General features: G+C 34.4%; 1 protein-coding gene across 7 annotated transcripts in view; it reads left to right on the top strand.

Annotated features, from left to right (window-relative positions):
* LOC139502460 (uncharacterized) overlaps positions 1-18,023 on the top strand; it is a 73,936-nt gene that overhangs the window by 28,847 nt on the left and 27,066 nt on the right. For 2 of the 7 annotated variants that reach the window (XM_071291936.1, XM_071291939.1), the window contains exon 1: positions 12,594-12,650. The exons of the other annotated variants lie outside the window; for them this stretch is intronic. The gene's annotated coding sequence lies outside the window, so the exon portion shown is untranslated. Of the gene's footprint in view, positions 1-12,593; positions 12,651-18,023 lie in introns of those variants that run through there. 7 annotated transcript variants of the gene reach the window in all.

Consider the following 18,023-nt stretch of genomic DNA (forward strand, 5'->3'; position numbering starts at 1 on the left):
AATTATTGAGTATTTTGTAAAAAAGGGGGAGGGTTTTTTTACATGTCGTGTCGTATCTCAAAAACGATTTATGTTTATTGCTTAAAACGTTACACACTTCTTTGTTATATTAATCTAAAGATCTGTATACTTTTTGGTGATGACTCAAAATTTTATTTTTGAGTTATTGAGTATTTTGTAAAAAAGGGGAGGGTTTTTTTTCTCTTACATGTCGCGCCGTATCTCAAAAACAATTTATGATTATTGCTTGAAACTGTACACACTTCTTTGTTATATTTATCTAAAGATTTGTATACTTTTTGTTTGATTCAAAATTTTATTGTTCACACTTCTTTGTTATATTAATCTAAAGATCTGTATACTTTTTGGTTTGATTCAAAATTTTATTTTAGTGATATTTGTAAAAAAAACAAACCAGGGTGGGTTCACATGTCCCGCCGTGTCTCAAAAGCAATAAATGGTAATTGCTTAAAACTTTCTCAGAAACTATTTATGATTATTGCATAAAACTTCCACACAAGACGTCGGGCGTATCATGCGCTCATGGCGCAGCTGTTTATTAACTCTCTTGAACAAATCTCCTCGGTGGTCTCGTGGAAGCATGCTTGCACCGTGTGCAAGATGTCGTTAGTTTGAATATCAGCCGGGTCAAACCAAACATTTGTTTATTTGTATTTGTTGCTCATATTGATACGTCGTATTTAGGAATAACTTCATTGACAGCTTACAACAGACTGTAAACTAATGTGAACTTTCACGTTGAAAATCTGGCTCAGCTTGCTGGTTGATTAAGCCCCAGTCACGCTGGAACACGATCACATCACGCTCAACACGGATCTAAAATAAATTCAGATCGTGGTGAAGTCGCGGTATCAGCGGCATGAAAATGTAAATTTTCGTTTTAAGTTGCTAATACGCCCTCTTCACGCTTCTATCACACCTCCGCTACACCACGTTCTCACCACTCTAGCTTTTTCTGAGACCTCAATGCGATTATCACGATCTTTCTACGCTCATCGCGTCCTCACCACGACCATACCACGATTAATCCGATTGCAAGATTAATGTTTTCGTTTGATGTATTAGAAAGCTTCTGTTTAGAGCCAATACATATATAGCTTTCGTTTTAGATACATTTACAGCCATTTTATTGTCATCACACCATCGAAAAATGTCTTGTAAAACCATATTAAGCTTTTGACTGATGCAACTTTTGTTTTGTCCAATGACTGATATGGTGTTATCATCAGCAAATATATCTGTGTTATGATTAAGATTAGACAAAGGAAGATATTTGATGAAAATTAACAAAAACGGTCCTAATACGGATCCTTGAGGTACACCCGTTTTTTGTTTTTGAAAATCTGATAATGTATTTAAAATCGATACCATCTGATATCTGTCAGCCAAATATGATGTAAACCAACGTAATAAGGTATAAGCAAATTTTTATTTGTTTAATTTTTGAATAAGCAGTTCATGATTGAGAAGATCAAAGGCTATTGCTAGATCAAGAACCACTGCCCCAACAAGATCGCCATCATCTATGGCTTTAAGCCATTTATCTAATAAAGCTGTTAGCGCAGTTTGACAAGAATTGTTTGCTCGAAAGCCTGACTGCATTCTATACAATATATACACGTGGTATAGTCGTAGTGGAAGCGTGTTTGGATCTCGATAAGAACGTGTTGGTCGTAGTGATGTCATACTTTAAGCCCCAGTCCCACTTGACCACGATCGCACCACGCTCACTGCGATCTAAAATAAATTCAGATCGTGGTGAAGTCGCGGTATCAGCGGCATGAAAATGTAAATTTTCGTTTTAAGTTGCTAATACGCCCTCGTCACGCTTCTATCACACCTCCGCTACACCACGTTCTCACCACTCTAGCTTTTTCTGAGACCTCAATGCGATTATCACGATCTTTCTACGCTCATCACGTCCTCACCACGACCATACCACGATTAATCCGATTGCAAGATTAATGTTTTCGTTTGATGTATTAGAAAGCTTCTGTTTAGAGCCAATACATATATAGCTTTCGTTTTAGATACATTTACAGCCATTTTATTGTCATCACACCATCGAAAAATGTCTTGTAAAACCATATTAAGCTTTTGACTGATGCAACTTTTGTTTTGTCCAATGACTGATATGGTGTTATCATCAGCAAATAGATCTGTGTTATGATTAAGATTAGACAAAGGAAGATATTTGACGAAAATTAACAAAAACGGTCCTAATACGGATCCTTGAAGTACACCCGTTTTTTGTTTTTGAAAATCTGATAATGTATTTAAAATCGATACCATCTGATATCTGTCAGCCAAATATGATGTAAACCAACGTAATGAAGTATAAGCAATTTTTTATTTGTTTAATTTTTGAATAAGCAGTTCATGATTGAGAAGATCAAAGGCTATTGCTAGATCAAGAACCACTGCCCCAACAAGATCGCCATCATCTATGGCTTTAAACCATTTATCTAATAAAGCTGTTAGCGCAGTTTGACAAGAATTGTTTGTTCGAAAGCCTGACTGCATTCTATACAATATATACACGTGGTATAGTCGTAGTGGAAGCGTGTTTGGATCTCGATAAGAACGTGTTGGTCGTAGTGATGTCATACTTTAAGCCCCAGTCCCACTTGACCACGATCGCACCACGCTCACCGCGATCTAAAATAAATTCAGATCGTGGTGAGGTCGCGTTATGAGCGGCATGAAAATGTAGATTTTCGTTGCTTTCACGATGCTACTACGTCTTCATTACGCTTCTACAACGATCCCTCTGCGATTGTACCACGTTCTCACCACGCTTATTCTGCGACATCACTACGACTATCACGATATTTTTACGCTCGTCACGCCCTCACTACGACAATACCACGATTTAACCGATTGCAACACGATCTTACCACGCTTCTTCTGCGATTATAGCACGCTCTTACTTTGACCATACTGCGATCAAACCACGTTCATATCGCGATTTTATACGCCTTCAGTAATAACGTCAACATCGTGTTTCATATCAACACTGTTCGGATTTCTTCCATGCCGTCTATTTCTGATTAATACGTAGATTTCTCGGAAACAACACAGTCATGCCTCAAAAATCTACCAGAACACGTATGCATGGTAGAAGGGGTAGATGTAGAGACAACGGGAGCTCTGATAGTGACGAATTATGATCCAGCAGAGATTTCGGACCGACCAATTCAACATAAATTACAACCTTTTGCTGGTCCATCAAGCTCAAATGACTATATTTTAGTGAACGATAGAGGAGATGACACAAATGTGTCAAGCATGGTTGAGCCGTTAGATATAGACAAGAGGTCCTAATTACATACAGACAAACAAAACCTGGAGAAATTTAATATATTATGTGATTATGACAATGAGAATGATGGTCGAAGTATGAACGTAGTCAGGTCATAAGAAGAGCGTGATGAGGACGGTATCGACATGCTAAAATCGTACTATGGTCTTAAACAGCGTGGTGTAAACGTGTTATAGTCGTAGTGGAAGCGTAGTTGGGTCGCGGTAGAGACGTGATGGTCGTAGTGATGTCGTAATAAAGTCGCTGTGAGATCGTAGCGTAATCTCTCCGAATAGAATCACGCTTTCGCTGCGCTCTCGCTGCGATGAAACAGCGACCTTTGCGATCTTACCACGACCTTAGTGCGCTCTCACTACGCTTCTAATACGACATGATTTCGCCACGACTGCACCACGATTGTTTTTAACATGTTCAAAGTTGGCCACGCTCATCACGATCTTGAAGACCGCACCACGGCCGTGATACGACCTTACTGCGATCGACACAATCGCACTTCAATCGTCAAAATTTGCATTTTTTCACAGATCGTAATGCGATCGTGGCCTAGTGGGACTGCGGTATAAAGTGGCTTTGAGATCGTAGCGCAGTCTCTCCGATTAGAATCGCGCTTTCGTTGCGATGGTACAGCGACCTTTATGATCTTACCACGACCTTACTGTGCTCTCTACAGCGATCTGCTGGTTTTTTTTCACAGATCGTATAGTGCGAGCGTGGCCTAATGGGACTGCGGTATTACAAAGCAAGTTTTATTCACGTTCTCGTCCTGACTGAAATGCATTTATTATTTGCAAATTGTGTTAAACTTCCAACCTAGTTATCGCGCGGTCAAATTGAACCCGTAGGCTATTAATTAATACATTGTACCTGTAGGTCATAAAGCTCCTTATATGTTGAAGTATTTCGTAATTCATGGCAATTATATTTTTTCTGAACTGCCTTTCCTATAATTGTGTCAAATCGGACTCACCAAATTTATGTATATCGTTATTTTCATTGTTGTATATCAAATTCAAAGATATCTAGTACAATGTAGATGTAAATATTGAAACTTCTCAATTACAGCATGCAGTTTATCGCCTTTTCGAGGCTCTCCACTAGTAGTAGAATTTTATCTGCTTATTATTTTTATTAGCAAATTGTTTGTCACAGTTTTTTTCATATTTTTGAAGCTTAATAAATTGGTGATATAATAAGGTTAATAAATATGCATGATGTTTTACATCAATTTAGTTCATTTTTATATCTCCGAGTTTAGTATGACGTCCATTTTCACTAAACTAGTACACATTTTCCTTTAGGGACCAGCTGAACACGTCTCCGGGGCGGGATTTTCGAGCTGTGTTGGAGATCCATTAGTGGCCTTCGGCTGTTTTCTGATCTTTTGTGGGTTTGTTGTTTCCTTGACGCGTTCCCCATTTCCATTCTCAATTTACAACTGTTATGACTGTTTCGTTGTGTTTTATAGCCTTGCCTTCCTGATCTACAGACAGAAAGATGGTATTAAAAGATATTGTGGATTTGACATTTTAAAATTCTATAATCATTTCATATGATTTATATTTTTCTGAAAGATACAGTTTCTAGCATTCTGATTAAAAGTTCTTTGTCAATTCGCGTGCAATTTAAAATATGCTATTAATTATTTTTTGTTAATTTTCGGCGTCGTTTTCAACAAGGTCCTCATTCAGATCCAAAGGGTCCAAAAGTTAAATTTGTTTGATTTATAAAACAAAATATTGAATATAAATGGTTCTTGAATTTGATATGCTGAATATATGGTCGAAATCTGGATAGGTTTTACGAATTAATTACCCCAGTTTATACTTTTGAATAATCAAATTAGAAAGAAATACCCACTTGGGAATTGTTCCTGTTAACAAAACTAGAAATTGTATCCATCATCTGGTAACTCTATTTTTTTTCACATTCGTTGCATCACAGTTGCCATTGTCTGCACTAGAAATCTTATTGGTTTTCATTTGTCATTATGCAGGTCTTTCATTATTGCCAAATACAATGCGACGTTTACAAAAAAATAAGTAGATCCGGCTCCACATGTTGCACCTGTTGCGTGTAAGCAAACCCCACTGAAAAGTCTCTATCGATAGGTCACAAAACCACACTAATGATCCCGAATTTAGTTCCCTTTTAAAAGTATAGTGTATTTTTTCTTTATTATTTTCCTTTCCCTTTCTCATACATTTCTTAGTTTTTGGGATACGATTGCTTTCAAGCAATCTGTAGACTTATACCGGTGGCTCAGAGCAATTTCCCTCACGTCAATCGTTTTATTCTAAACATTAAGGAACATCTCAGATTCTTATGATTGTCTTGCTTTAAAAGGTAAAAACAAACAAAGGGATTGAACGTAATCAACTTTCCTATAATGTTCTTTTCATAATCTTCATGTTTGATAATTGAATTTCCCTTGACTTCGATGCGTGTTTTTAACAACACGGAAAATCAGAATTAAGCAGTATTTATATTTAGTGTAGTTATAAATTTAGAAACACGTCAGAGGGAATTCCCAGTTTTGATAAAATGCAAGAGTTCTCTGAATACCGATAAATCTATTTCTGTCAGATAAGAACTGAAGTGGAGTTTTTCTTATATGTTACCGTTATGAAACTGATATTTGAGATTGTGCTTCCATAAAGAAATTGAGAACCATCTAGGTCGTTTAATAAGCATTTAATATATCTTGCCCCAGGGTTTGATTTGGAAATTATGCGCATGCGTATAGTTTTCTTGACTTTAAGGGGTTTTAGATTGAATGGTTGCTCTGGATTCCCCACTAAATTAATTAATTTATAACTCATGGGATCTTTTCTATGTATGTCTGCTATTGAAGGTTATTGTTGTTGCATAATTTTAAATCACATGCATCATTTAGATTAAAATAAATATATTCCACATCGTAGAACACCCCTTCAGGCGAAATGGAGTCTTCCATATTATCGTTTCGAGTTGTCTCCCTTCCGGCAGTAACTTCCGTGAATTCTGAATATAAACAAGACGTCGAGTATTAGCTGGTTCTGTCAATAAACGTCGTATTATATTAAAAACGAATGCAATTTAAACCGATAAATGTGTACGGAAAGGAGTCTTGATGACTGACCCAAAGGAAATTAAATATTTAAAGAGTTAGGAATGGGGTTCCTCCTAGAATTAACGTAGGAAAAAAGGTGATAAGATACGAATTGAAATCTACATCTACATCAACATCATACGACGATCCATCAGCACATTGATGACTATACGTCGGCGCATCGCTAACAGACACTTAATAAAATATAATAACCAATGAGTGAAATAAAATACCTTCTCTGACATCTCTCACTCTGAGTCAGTCAGTGACTGCTGTGGAAAGTAAACTTGGTATTGCAGTAGTACAAAAATAAAACACAATAGACCTAATATTACATTGTTCATACATTTTAATCCGGGTTTGGCTATTTTGTAACTATTTTACATGTCTGTTTGTCATTTGAATTAGTTTTGAAAATAATATTATCCAGCTACATGCATACATGTGTCAATGACACAATGGCAATCGTATCCCTCAGAGCAATCTGCTCTTTGGTTCTGGGGTGAAAATGGTAGAAGAGATCTGTAATAAACTTTTGAATGTTTTATTTTAACTTATTTTGATATATGGAAAGAGTGACTAGACCAGGTTTAAAAATGTTATATTTACACTTTTCGGAACATCTCTTGACTTGCCTATAGGGGTATGGATGTGTATTGGCAAAATTTGTATGATGTAAACATCCTATTTTTCTGAAAATTAGATATAATTTCTTTGGACTTGTACTGTTCATTACACACACAAAAAAAGACTTTTTTTAATACGTCAAAACGTTATAAAGAACTGGTCATGTTGGTCTCTTGTGGACAGTTGTCTGATTGGCCATCATACCACATCTTCTTTTTTATATAGTAGAATTAATTGTGGTCTCGGGCCACATACGGAGAAAAGGGAACGGGATTATATTTAGGACAATTGGAACATATCCGTTATCACCTATGAACCAAATACATGTACCCCATAAATGTCAACTAATTCGTGATGGCGTCCGAAAAAAAATACCAAAGGATTAAAGGTAGAAAAAGATAAATTGAGAAAAATGTATGTTATACATGGGGTTTACCTAATTTAGACATGTTATCTTCTATTCATTTCCTCATATATACATAAACCGATAAAAACCACTATTGAGATAAAGCTTATAATAAGTTAACGTACAGTTTTCCACTATGGGTAAGTAAAATTATAAGAGATATTTGTTTTTGTTTACAAATTTGTATATTTTTAACACAATTTTTTGTAACATAACATACATGTATTTAGCCGAAGTTAGTAAAATTATTATGAGACATATAATGATGCTAACTATGTAACGTTTCTTTTCTCGGACTTCTTTACAATATAAATAAGTATTGGAAGGGGCGTAAAAGTTACGTTGATACATGTACCTTCATATTTATATTTCCTAAAACAATACAAGTTTTGTTTACCTCTATTTAGATATAATAGTCTAGTCTGTCTACAGATTCAACTTAAACAAATTGCAACAGAAATAGTTGTTGGATTATCATATGAGATTATTATAGAACATTAACATTAAAAAAAGTCTAACAAAATCGTACGGTCGGAAATCGGTGAAAATAAAAATAAAAATAACGGTGACAGGCCTATCGATTTAGGTCAGAAATGGTCCGCCATATTGACAAGGGGAGAAGAATCTTACATATTATATGTATTTAAAGAAACTTACGGAGAAGATGATATCATACCAAGAATCGCTAACATAACTTTATGTAATTTTAAAACTCATTAAACTATAACTAAAAATCGAAAAATTAAGCATTTATCTCTTTTTGTATCTGGAATATTACTGAAAGAATTCTTTCAAATAAGATGAACAAATTAAGCACATACAATGTACTTTAAAAAAATACAATAAATTGTTAAACTTATAAAGTACAGTACTTTATATGTTTAACAATTTATTGTATTTTTTGTTTGTAATCTTTGACAAAACATCCTCGTCTGAAACTTCTTTGCCAATTTTAATCACATTTTGCAACAATCGTCATTGGGGCATCTATTTTAACAAAAAATGTGTCTGAAGTCCCCACTGGCCAATCAAGACTGCCAATTGTATTTATTAATTTGAAAACCATTTTAAGCCCCAGTCCCACTAGACCACGATCGCACCACGCTCACCGCGATCTAAAATAAATTTAGATCGTGGTGAGGTCGCGGTATGAGCGGCATGAAAATGTAAATTTTCGTTGCTCTCACGATGCTAAGTACTATGTCCTCTCTACACTTCTACAAAGATCCCGCTACGATTATACCACGTTCTCACCGCGCTTATTCTGCGACCTCACTACGCTTATCAAGATCTTTCTTCGCTCTTCACGTTCTCACTACGACCATACCACGAGTTATCCGATTGCAACACGATCTTACTGCGATTATAACACGTTCTTACCACGATTATACTACGTTCATAGCGCGATCTTACTACGTTCTCAGCAATAACGTCAACATCTTATTCCATATCAGTGCAGTTCAATTCCTTCTATTTCTGATTAAATCGTAGATTTTCGGAAACAATACAGTCATGCAACCAAATTCTACCAGAACACGTGGGCATGGTGGTAGGAGTTGATGTAGAGGCAGAGGGAGCAAAGTAACGAATCCTGATCAAGCAGAGATGTCGGACCGACCAATCAATATATATAGAAAGATGTGGTATGAGTGCCAATGAGACAACTCTCCATCCAATCCAACCTAAATTACAACCTATTACTTGTCCATAAAGCTCAATAACGATATTTTAGTGAACGATAGCAGAGATAACATAGATGTATCAATATATATAGGAAGATGTGGTATGAGTGCCAATGAGACAACTCTCCATCCAAGTAACAATTTATAAGAGTAAACCATCATAGGCCAAGGTACGGCCTTCAACACAGAGCCTTGGCTCACATCAATCAGCACGCTATAAAGGACCCAAACTATTACTAGTGTTAAACCATTTAAACGGGAAAACCAACGGTCTAATCTATATAAAAACGAGATAAGCATGGTTGAGCCGATAGAGCAAATGGATAATTACATTCAAACATACGAAATCTAGGGAGCTTTTTATATATTTTGTTTAAGAATTGAATGCTTCTTTTTGTAAATTTATTGGGGTGTAAAAGCGTTGACCGAAGTACATTTTGTATGAAGCGCGGAAGCGCTTCATTCTAAAAATGTACGCACGGTCAACGCTTTTATAACCCAGGCCTATAAAATTACAAAAAGAAGCATTCAATACTTATAATTACATTTTTTCAGCTAGGATCATGAAAACACGATTTTTATCAAGTTTTATTTAATTCACCTGTGCACTTTATTGAGGGACCTCGTGTCATCATTAATGATAAGTTTTATTGTCTGGTGCAATTGCTTACGGAATAACATGTGATGTGCAGTTAGCCAATCAGAATAACGTATTATAATGAAACATACATCTAATGTAATTATGTGAAAATGACAATGAGAATGATGGTCGTAGTGAGAACGTAGTCAGGTCGTAAGAAGAGCGTGATAAGGACGGCAAGAGCGTGCTAGAATCGTACTGTGGTCGTGAACAGCGTGGTATAGTTGTAGTGGAAACGTAGTTGGGTCGCGGTGAGAACGTGATGATCGTAGTGATGTCGTGATAACGTCGCTGTGAGATCGTAGCGCAATCTCTCCGAATAGAATCACGCTTTCACTACGCTCTCGCTACGATTGTACAGCGACCTTTGCGATCTTACTACGATCTTAGTGCGCTCTCACTACGCTTCTACTACGACCTGATTTCGCCACGACCGCACCACGATTGTTTTGAACATGTTCAAAATTGCCACCCTCTTCACGATCTTAAAGACCTCACCACGACCGTGATACGACCTTAGTGCGATCGTGTGATCATCAAAATTTGCATTTTTTCACAGATCGTAGTGCGATCGTGGCCTAGTGTGACTGGGGTATTAAAGAGAGAAAATCCTACAAGAGCAAAAAGGTTCAGAACATTGAGCTCTACGAATTTTCTATGCATGCCAAAACTGTCAGATGACTTCCTTTGTGAGATATTGCCCTTAAAGGACACATTTTACCATTATTTTTAAAATGTTTGCCTACTGTCTTGAACACTATAATACACACAGACGAACTTTAAAATGACCAGGCACTTAAAAATGACCAGCAAGACATGTTCGTTAAAACTAATTTTATAAATTTCATACCAGGTAAAAAATAAAATTTATCAAAATATGGGATCATAAATTGTGTTTGTTAAAGAATCTCATCCGAAAAAAACAGGGCATTTTGAACAAAAAAGTAGAGGTTTTGTCTATTGTCTTGGCAACTAATGATTTATAACCAAAAACTGTCAACAGCAAAAATGCTAAGCCCAATCAAGATTTACAAATAAAAGCCGATGCGACTGAATCTAACTTTAAGTAAATTATTGCCCATTAAAATGTGTGACTTTGGATACATTTTAAAAGTTTCTAAAATTAAGAAATGTATAAATACAACAGAAAGACAGAAACGGTAAACAGCAAAAGGGATAATAAATGTAGGCTATCCGTCAAGAAAAGACTTTATAAACATTTTTTTCAATTCACGATTTAACTGGAATGCTTAATTTAATCTTGTTTCCTTAATTTAATAAGAAGGAAGTGGATATTTATTGACATAGCATACTTTGATAAGGTAAACGATTCAGGCTCTAAGGAAGCTCTACTTGCATTTGCTATCTGTAGCATATTAATCTATTGTAATAAAAAATCATAATATCTAATAAAATTTGTAGATTTAGCTAACAAAGTCCTTATATTTGTATAAAGTAACATTCGTTTATAGTGGAAAATATTTTTTACGTTGAATAAGCTACAATTAAAAATTGCTTGCTAGTCCCCCTCTCTGTGATTACCATTAGATAACTCTGGTTCATTTCCCAATCAATCTATCATCAAGGGAAGATAAGTAATTCGATTTTCATTCATAATCTTTTTTTTTTAAATGATGAACGGTTCTTTATACTGTTTTTTGTATTTTCCAGTACTTGATTTGTACTTAAAATATTGGTACAAAAATATTACCAACAATGATCACAGTATCCCATCTTTGAACATCATAACTTTATGAGATTTGAAAAAGACAAACTTTCAAAATGCTGAAAATTTTACTGTGCAACTAATAATTTGTAATACTTAAATTTCAAGTACAAATCAAGTACTGTAAAATACAGGTACCTAAATATTACAATAATTTTAAAGTAACAAAAAAGTACTGAATATTAAAAGTAGATTTCCAGTACTACGGATTTTTGGTACAGAAATAGTACCTATGCAAAAGTAGCTGTGTACAAATGGCAAATCAATATAATTAATTAACTGTGCAAGCGTACTCCGCCTTCAATGATGATTCTTAATTATATATATAACCAAAAGTTGTTTATTTATAGATAGTGAAGACTAATGAAAGCTAACCCACTGTAAAAATATTTCTTTGCAATTTTTTAAAACTTCCTCAGAAAAATGCTCGAGCCACTCGACTTTCATAGCTCATAATTAACGTTTTTACACAATATTTGAATAAAGTAGTTAAAGATTATTCGCTTCTCAAAGTGTAAGACGCAATAAAAATCGTATGCTTGCACCATCTTACCGAAATATGGATTTAATTAAGTCCTGAACATTTCGACATTTCTTCGTTTATTTTTATCAAAACCGGTTTTAAACAAAATCACAAGTACGTGTTAAGATCCGATTTAATACCTATTTCCCGATATGGTCAGGTAAATTTGCCACAGTATCTGTATTCCTTATCCCATTCTGATTTTGAAGATTAGCTTGCTCATTTCCATGCCATATTGTGCCTATCTAAAGTAAGAAGGCTTTTTAATGGCATCTAAAATATATTCTATAACCGGATAACGTTTCCTACTTTTCGACAATCAAGTGTTGATTTAAGATATTTGTTCATTAGGTCGATTAATTTAAAATTTTATGTTCACTGTTCGCTATGTGCATGTATTGTTACTTTTGATAAGGCTTATTGCTTTTCAATGGTAAATGCATTTTAAAATATATCGTTTAACATTTAAGATATTTGGTAACGTATATATGCTTTTTTTTAAATCAATTGTTCGCTCTGTGCATTTATTGTTCACTTTTGTTGAAGATTATTGAAGCTATTAAGAAATATAAGAATTAAAAAAATCTTAATAAAAATAAAAATTGTGACGAAAAGGTAAGCTTTACTACCATTTTTATTTGTAATAATGATGAAAGTATAGGACACACATCACTGCTTAGACATTTTGTCATATAGTTTGAACAAACTGGTTGAGTAAAAATTGGCCATATAAATGCTCAGAAGGATTAAATTTGCTATAACTGCTCATTTAAAAAATAATGAAACGACCCTGTGCAATCTCATGACTTATAGGTTAGACAATACTTGGTCATGTTTTATGAAGATTTGAGCCCAAGGCGAAGCCGAGGGCTTTAATCTTCATAAACATGACCAAGTATTGTCTGACCAAGTTAGAACATATTCACACATTCGAGTGACCCTACAAAATTATCCTTTCCCATTGTGATATTCAAACCTATATAAGAGTTCACTTTTTGTAATGAACTAAATGTAAAACATAGGTAATCATCATTTCAATGGATGGAATGAAAAGGCTCGGACATAGTTTGTAAGGACCGAATTGTGGATAAATTGTTTTTCTTCTGCTTCAGGTAAAATGTTATGCTTGTACATCTTGAGATTTTATTTTAAAAAGCAACACATTGTTATATAAATCCCCTTTTTGAAATTAGACTCTTTTTTTATAAATAGAAAACTCTTTGTATAAATATTTAAATTCAGACCATTCAACATTAAATGCCTACTTTTTATGGATAACTTTACATGTATTGTGTTTCTTCGAAAAAAATCTTTGCTTTATATATTAGCAGTCTGGCATTGTTTTCTTGAACGATTTTTTTTCCTCAAATGTCAGGTATATAAATTAAATAAGTATTATTTTACCTACATCCTCACCCAAATTGTTTTTGTTTATTCTATATATACTTGAACCGTTAGAAAATGTATGAAAATTTACAAAATTGGAAATGTTTTTATTTAATCTTTGCTCTTCCATCATTAACCAATAGGCTCTTTTCCCAATATATAGAAAATGCCTCAGGGGGTTGTACACTCACTTCGATAGTGCAGTTACATTTGTATTAAGTGTTCACTTTCATAAGTAACTGACAATGAAAAGTCATTCATGTATGGCATTTCATAGTGCATGGAAAACCATGTACTATGCAAATTAGAGGGGAAAAACATTATGAAGTGTATTGATAAAATGTTCATAAATATACACTGTTGATAAAAGCTCACGACCGAAATTATTATTTGACAACTCTTTTATCAAATAGCAAATACCAAAAGCTCAAACAGATCAATCGACCCTTCATGTAGAAGTTATTACCCTTGCTCTATGATTTTCACTTATTTTTTGCTATAGAAGTGTGGCAGTTAGGATTATTACGGCATTGTTATTTCCCTTGTTTAAAACTATAAATTAATTTCATATTTCTTTATTTAATGATTAACATGAAACTTATTCAGTACACATTTGTTAAATTGGATAGCTTTTGCTATTTGAATTCATTGGTTAAAGATATTTATTTATATTGTAAAGTTTAATATTTGCATCGTCGCAAAACCTTTGATTACCTTCTTCGAAAGACTTATATATTTTATATAAATAGTTTTAGATTATAATGTTGAATACATTGAGGACGGACATTCAGTCCAACCAAGGAAAGCCGAGCTTTCCAACCATTGCTCATGTTAATGCATAGCTACATGCCTCCTTAGTACGTGTTAATTTGAAGTCATTGAATGCTCCATTTCTATTCACTTTTGGCTCTACATGATAAAAGTTGTTCTTTGTTGAATAAATTATATATTGTTTTCAGTTTTTGGTTTTCATTTACTTAAGAATTGAATGCTCCTTTTTGTAAATTTATTGGGGTGTAAAAGCGTTGACCGAAGTACATTTTGTATGAAGCGCTTCCCTAAAAATGTGCGCACGGTCAACGCTTTTACAACCCTATAAAGTTACAAAAAAAAGCATTCAATACTTATAATTACATTTTTACCTATAGGATCATGAAAACACGCCTTTTATCAAGTTTTTATACCATTTACCTGTGCACTTTATTGTGGGACCTCGTGTCATCATGAATGAAAAGTTGCATTGTGTAATGCAATTGATTAAGGAATATCACGAGAGTTAGCCAATCAGAATAACGTATTATAATGAAACATACATCGAATGTAATTATTTAGATATATTATAGCGCATCACATTTGGCATTCATCGTCTCCGTTATATCAGTTTACAAACTAGAATTAGCTGTTGTCCGCATCCCCGAATCTTCAGCAGAATTGTTCCTGCTACAGAAGATAGAACCAATTTGAAGTTTAAAACGGTAAAATAAATCTTCAAATAAGCCAAGTGAAAAATGCATTATCATGTTCATAGGATTATCGGCTCTAAATGTATATTTTTTGACAAATTCTAATAATTTGGAAAATTTTTCGAAGACTTTAAAATTTTGATACTATAAACACTGTACATGGTGTTGTGTTGATGTCGTTGATGGTTGATAACGCTAACATCGTAAATGTTTCCTCTCTGTTCACATAGTGGATATGTCTGAACATGTGTGTTTGATTGTCCAATAATATAGTGTCTTATTCACTTTGTCATCACTGACTGCTGCTATGCATGTCATACCACTAACCTCATCAATGTTGCCATCTTGGTTATTGATGTACGATTCTATGTGTTCAGTTAGTAGTTCGTCGTTGGATGATTGTCTGTCAGAAATATCTAATTGTTGGCCTATAGATACTATCATCTTGAGGTTCATTGCTGTTTTCATCTGATATTATCTCATCAACATCGAATGTTTGTGATGTGTCACTGAAATCCGTCTCGTCGATTAGATAACTGAGGCTTATGAATATTATTTTATGTATAATAGTAATATAAATTATTTGTGCATTTAAATTTGACGGTGTCAATTATTCAACGAAGTCGTTAAATGTCAGACTCCATTTACAATCATTAATCAGATATTTCAATTCTCTCACACACTCTGTTCACTAAAAACTTATCTCTGTTATATCAAATGACACCGTTGAATTGGCTATAAATAAATCCACGTAAAATCCAAATTTACTACATATATTTAAGCGTGATTAAATTAATTTGATTTGGTAAATGATATTGTGTCCGCCACACCCAACACGTTAATATACTGAATCACTATTTTATTTTTATTTTTTCGCTGCACTTCTAGTTAGTTTTTTGGGTTTTCACTCATCATATCCGTTGTGAATTTAATATCCTCTAGCTGCTCCTTCGTCAAAACCCTAAGGAATACAGAGGCGGATTTAGGGGGGGGGGGGGGGGGCAGGGGGCCCGGGCAAAAAATTGGTTGCTTATATAGGGAATCACTGTGCGTGACTGGAGCGGGCCCCCTCTTAGGTCAGTTAGTGGGCCCCACTTATGAAAATTCCTGGATCCGCCACTGGAATATAGTAAATTAAGTGGACGACCAAGCATTTTACAAGAAGCCATTCGAATTCTCGCTTAGCGAGTTTCTTTATGCCTGCTTGGAATAATTTGTTTTATTTCTCCCAGTTTTCACATCACTCTCATATGATATTCGCTAACCAAATGTTACTTTCGCCCCCCCCCCCCCCTTTTTACCCTTCCGCTTCACCTTTGGCAGCTGACTACATCATCATTTTGATAACAACGTTGCGCCACCTATCGTTATCATGATTAATATCATGCCGATTCCAAATACATTATTCTAAACCAATGGTAGCATTTGAACTCTCTAGTCTTCAGTGTGAACTGAGGTGAAAACATGGTAGCGTCTAGAGTCTACAAACTTGGTATATACGTTCACATTGCAAGATCTGTGCAAGAATTAAACAAACAGAGGAACTTCTTCTAGTTGATTATAATGTGACAAATCTGGACTGATAATTTGTTATCATTTAACCTATTATTTATTGTATCTATATACTAAAATTACGAGGTCCAATTTGTCAGCCTTCATCACGTAAAAACGACGAATCAAAGAATTCAACTTTATATATAACTAATATAGTACAAAGGTGTAGATTAAAAATTACACCACTCCAGGCCCTTTTGTTTTCCACGTAATTAATATTGCCAATAATTGGGAAGTTCCGGGTCGAGTCCGATACCGATACCATAACCAATAGTATATTCACCTGTTACCTATTACCTTATCTGTACGTTCCGCATCTGACAGGCGCACCAACAAACGGTGTATTCAGGATTAATATGTTATACATGCACGGGTCATAATCACAGGGTTGACACTACTAAATTGTCAAATAGTTACCTATTGTAGTATTTTAATCAGTAAGACTTTCTAAGATAACAATACGAATACTAAAAATCTGGACTAAAAATAAGGCGTATAGGTACAGTTTTCAATTTGTTAGCGGGCATGACGTAAAATAACTAAAATATTAGGACAATGCTGTTGATTAAAAAATACTCCATTCCATGACCTTTTGTTTTCCAAATAATTAATATTACCAATAATTGATAAGTTCCAGTTCGACGGGTTCAAACACAAAGATTTGAAATCAGAGAAAACTGTGTATCTTATAATCGGCATGACTTTATCAGATGACAATACTAATACTAAAATAAGGCTTGCGCATGGTTAAATACTTTAATTCAGTCACAGACACGCGATATCACGGGTGTGTTCCTGAGGTGTGTTCTAGTATATTAACATATATTTATTTGAATATTGCCGGGTGGTCAACTTCTCAGAGTGCACAAACACTCGGATAAATGCATTGACTTTCATACTCATGATTTAAACCATTTGTACTTTGCAAGCGATAAGGGCCGGTTTTATATGTATATCTGGGTAATGATTACCTACGAAATACTTTGATTATCCTGTTTTACGGTGATTTATTTTGACAAATCTTGTCGTGAGATTCAACTTGTTTACATCTGCCATGACACAGTTTTGTACTTTCACTTTGCGATCTCATATTATTAATTGTTTTAAAAGTTAAAACACTTTATCAATGCAGATAAATTACGTATTTATTATGTTTGTGCCTCCCATTTCATTAACATTGTGTCTATATTTATGATAGAACAGGGTTTCATTGATCTCATTTAAGCATTATATCTAATGCGTAAGGTCATGAAGGTGGTTATGTAAATTACACCTAAGTTCATACTCCGTATTGAGAAAGGAATTTACTGTCCGTTTAAAAATAGCATTATGTAGAAATGTCCTTTCAGTTTTATACGCTTTTAAAAACAATTCGGACAAGAAGGACAAAGTTAGGACAACTTAATTAATATTGTTTGTCTTTCTAAACTTTCCTAGCCAAAAGACATAAATAGGAACCTGTAGATAAACATGGGATTCTAAATCAATCCTTTGAGCTGTCAACTACAATTTATATTGACCACCCGATTTATTGTTTTATCTGTTGAAATATGAATGTGTATTTGATGTTTATTATATTGAAAGA

This window comes from Mytilus edulis, chromosome 14 (genome assembly GCF_963676685.1).
Source record: "Mytilus edulis chromosome 14, xbMytEdul2.2, whole genome shotgun sequence".
NCBI classification, from domain to species: Eukaryota; Metazoa; Mollusca; class Bivalvia; order Mytilida; family Mytilidae; genus Mytilus; species Mytilus edulis.